We start from the raw sequence: 4741 nt of genomic DNA, 5'->3' as shown, positions 1-4741 counted from the left end.
CATTCATTCATAAGTCTATCCTTACACCAGTACTACACTGTCCTAATTACTATAGCCTTGCACTAAATTTTGAAATTGAGAAGTGTGAATCCCCCAAATTTGTTCTTTGGTTATTATGGGTCTCCTGCAAAGCCATATAAATGTCAATTTCTAAGAAAAAAAAAGCCAACTGGGATTCAGATAGAGATGTGCTGATCTGTAGATCAATTTGGGGAGTACTGATATCTTAACAATATTAAGTATTCCTATCCATGAACATGGTATGTCTATCAATTTATTAAGGTCTCTTTAATTTCTTTCACAATTTTTTTAACAGTTTTCAGTCTGTAGTCTTATATGTCTTCTGTCAAAATATTCCTACATATCTTATTCTTTCTAATAAACTACAAATGAGTTTTCTTAATTTCATTTTGAAATATTCATTGCTAGTGTATAGATATTCAACTGACTTTAGTATATTGATCTTGTATCTGTAAACTTGTTGTTTATCACTTCTATTAATTTTTTATCATGGATTCCTTAGGATTTTCTATATACAAGATAATGTCATCAGCTTTTCTCTTTTATTAATCTATCTTGACAGTGGATTTTCTATCTTGTAAGTCTTTTCAAAGAACAAACTTAACTTTTTAATATATATATCAGAAGAAGCAATACACACAAAGAGATACTTTAAGATAATTTGATAAAAGATTTATAAAGGTGTGGGCAGGGTTGAAGAAAATAACAAGGGTTGGTGAAGTACCCACAAACTTAGGAAGCCATGCCAAACCATATTTATCTGGCATTTCTATTCTGTTTTCTGTGTCTTTAATTATTCCTTGCCAGTGCAAATATTTAAAGTTATTTTTCCCAAAGACTAGTATGATAACAATATTAAGGATAAATAGTTACAGCTATTACTGTGCACCAGGCACTCTCCTAAGCACTTTACATGTATTAATTCATTTAATCCTCATGACAAACCTATGACAAATTAACCTTTCTGCTATCAAGTTATATAGGTGTTCTTATAAAATTTCAAACTCTGTAAAATCATACACAAAAAATAAAAGGCCTTATGAGGAAAATAATGTGGAATCAGACTATTGAAAACCTATGCATCTTTGTAACCAGAGCACTAACTGAAATAAAAGCAATCTTAATAAAAATCCTAGAAAGAGTGCTCACTTTGGCAGCACATATACTAAAACTGAAACAATACAGAAGATTAGCATGACCCTTGTGCAAGGATGACACACAAAAAAATGCCCCCAAAAATCCTAGAAAAATATGCCTCTGCAAGCCTTTGCACTCAGCATCAGTCAACCATTCACAACTCTTAAGCTGGGACTTGTTCTTTCAAATCTTTGAGCACAGTAATTTGTATGGATGAGTTTCATTACAGTCTAAAAATCTGAACCAGAAAATAGCCTCATTTAACAATACACTTTTTTAAAATACAGGATAAATGTTTTCACAGCTACCTAATCTTTACTCATAATTTTGCCAGTAACTTAAGTATAGAATGTAGAGGTCTTGAAGCCACTCTACTTAGTGTCCCACTAAGGGAAAGCACTTCAGCTGTTTTCAGCTTTTTTCTTAAAATGCCATATACTGTTAAGGCTTTCTCCTTGAGAGTAAGCTGCCCCTGATAGTTTCTTTTGTCTTCAACCTTTATGTTTAATTTTTTTTTGTCTATTTCTCCGATTTCCATTACTTCACTCTATCAAATTGTAGAGCACTGGCAATTATTTGTGCTAGAAACTTAGAATCATCTCCAATTATATTCAACATTGACTCCTTTAGTTCACTTGTGAATGTGATTTCACATTCTTTCAAAATCCTTTAGAATTTCAAGATCTTCCTTGATTGTTAAAACATTTCAGAATCTGCTCACTAACCTCATGATCATCAATGCAGTAAGTCTTTGCTGATATTTTCATAACTGACTCCCTGTATATAATCAATACCAAAATATGCTGCTAGCCAGAAAAATACTTTTCAACTTTTCTTCTTAGTGTTATTTGAAAATAGGAATGAAGTATTTACTAAAATAAAACATAATGCAAAATTTTTTTCTTCTACATTCTACTGAGAAGTATCACTCATATTCGTGATCTGCTCTTTCTTTCTTGAAGTTTTATAAACTTTCCTTTGATATTCTTATGACATCCTTATAAATATTCCTCTTTGATATACTTTTGTTGGAGAGGATGTGGAGAAAGGGGATCCCTCCCCTACATTGTTGGTGGAAATGCAAGTTGGTACAGCCACTCTGGAAAACAGTGTGGAGGTCCCTTAAAAAGTTAAAAATTGAGCTACCCTATGATCCAGCCATTGCACCACTGGGTGTTTATCCCAAAGATACAGACATAGTGAAGAGAAGGGCCATATGCTCCCCAGTGTTCATAGCAGCATTGTCCACAATAGCTAAATCGTGGAAGGAGCCGGGATGCCCTTCAACAGATGACTGGATTAAGAAGCTGTGGTCCATATATACAATGGAATATTACTCAGCTATCAAAAAGAATGAATTCTCAACATTTGCTGCAACATGGATGGCACTGGAGGAGATAATGCTAAGTGAAATAAATCAAGCAGAGAAAGACAATTATCATATGATTTCTCTCATCTATGGAACATAAGAACTAGGATGATCGGTAGGGGAAGAAAGGGATAAAGAAAGGGGGGATAATCAGAAGGGGGAATGAAACATGAGAGACTATGGACTATGATAAACAAACTGAGGGCCTCAGAGGGGAGAGGGTGGGGGAATGGGATAGACCGGTGATGGGTATTAAGGAGGGCACGTATTGCATGGTGCACTGGGTGTTATACGCAACTAATGAATCATCGAACTTTACCTCGGAAACCGGGGATGTACTGTATGGTGACTAACATAATATAATAAAAAATCATTAAAAAAAAAGATTTTATTTATTTATTTATTTGAGAACATGAGAGGGAGGGGCAGAGGCACAGGGAGAGAGAGAATCTCAAGCAGACTCCATGTTAAGTGCGGAGCCCGACACAGAGCTCAATAACAGGACCCGAGATCATGACCTGAGCCAAAACCAAGACTTGAGCACTTAACCAACTGCACACTCAGGCAACCCCCTCTTTGATAGTCCTAAATTCTTCTGTAATGTTCTTAAGTGTGAAGGGTTCTCCATCTTTTCTGTCTTTGCACCTTTCCAACCTGGTTTTTTACCTTTCTTTAACTTGGTGCAACTCTTGGTCATTAATTCTTCAATTGTTTCATTCCTTCCATTCATTTTTCCCATCTCCTTTGGGACTCCAGTTACACAATAACTACTCTGTTATTTCCAGTGCCATATAGCTGTTCTTTTCTTTTACATTTTCCATCTTTTTACAGCGTCCTTTTTCCTTCTAAGAGTTCTTTGAGCTAAACTTCCAGTTCATTAATTACAGTTTATTAAGTCTTCATTAATTTACCATAATCTATATCAATTCTGATGCTTAATCTAATTATTGAGTTATTTTATTTCATTTAAAAATACATATTTCAGAAGTCAAGAAGAAATCAGACAGCAGGTGTGTGACCTAGAATCAGCCAACCAGAGGCTCACAGGCAAGACTTTGGACCTTGGAGCTAGGACTCAGGGGCACATTCACAGAGGCACTGGCCATATCAGAGGCATAATGCTGACAGTCGAAACGTGTGTGGTGGTGCCAGCATCGGTCCCCAGAGAGTGACTTGGTCGTGTTCTCAGCTGTTTAAACTCTCTTTGTTCCCATTCTGATCTTGACTTTCCAGTCTTCTCATTGATTATGTGAGATAGGCAATTTCCTTCCAACAAATGTATTTTCTCTTTAAGTCATTTGAAGTTGAACATGAGATGGGATATGGGAAAAGTACAGGACAGATGAAGCACTAATTTCTTCCTTCTACATAATTCAGATTCTGCAGATACTATCATAAGTTATGTTTCAAAACAGTAAAGTTAAAAATATATTACTTAAAGTTATACAATTAATGATAAATAAAACTAATCAAATTTAGGAGAGGAGAATGGGTTTGGGGTTAAGTGAGATAATCCCCAAACTCTGATGGATGGGATTCAAAAGTTACAGTTCAAAGTTGATACACCAAGTTAAGAGAGGCAAAATCTTAGAGTTGTGAAAGTAATCACTACAAAAACTAAGGCAAATGGCAAAATATGACTATATCTGGGCAGTGAGACTAACAATGGGGAGTGGAATAGAAACATGTTCCTGTTTGAAACTTTTTAGTCCTCCCCCAGGCTGCATCATACCACATAACAGAAAGAAAGGCTAGTGATATCTGTACACATCCACACACGCACACAGGCACATATGCACGTGCACATGGATCCAGCTGCAGCTCTGGGAATGCAAACTAGAAAAGATTTACATAGGAATCAATTCAAGAGCACAGATTTGCCTCCAGATTTGTTTTCTTGGATAAAACACAAAGCAGCCTCACACCCATCGTGAGCTAAATCATGTTTAGAAAAGGAAGGAAATCTAATCCCAAAAAGTGGGAAAATGCAAGTGTTTTGTCCCTAAGAAGAGCCAGTCATAGAAACTTCAGTCATGATTGGGATCTTGGCTTCCAGGCAACTCACCAATACCTTTCAAGTTGCAACAAACTTGAAAGATGAGTTGTTTATTTCATCTGCCGAAAAATACTCATAAACTTGAGCATTCCACAGGCTCATCCCAGCATGAAGTCTTATAAGTATGAACAAGAGGAACTTAAGGTTTACTGGAAAAT

General features: G+C 35.9%; 1 non-coding gene across 1 annotated transcript; it reads left to right on the top strand.

Moving 5' to 3' along the window:
• Positions 1-1162: 1162 nt before the first annotated feature.
• On the top strand, positions 1163-1264 carry LOC117795478. Its single transcript, XR_004619520.1, has one exon. It is a non-coding gene; the product is annotated as a U6 spliceosomal RNA (small nuclear RNA).
• Positions 1265-4741: the final 3477 nt, after the last annotated feature.

Source organism: Ailuropoda melanoleuca, chromosome 1, assembly GCF_002007445.2.
Source record: "Ailuropoda melanoleuca isolate Jingjing chromosome 1, ASM200744v2, whole genome shotgun sequence".
Classification (NCBI taxonomy): Eukaryota; Metazoa; Chordata; class Mammalia; order Carnivora; family Ursidae; genus Ailuropoda; species Ailuropoda melanoleuca.
Note: the sequence above shows the minus strand (reverse complement) of the source record. Positions and strands in the feature narration are given on the sequence as shown.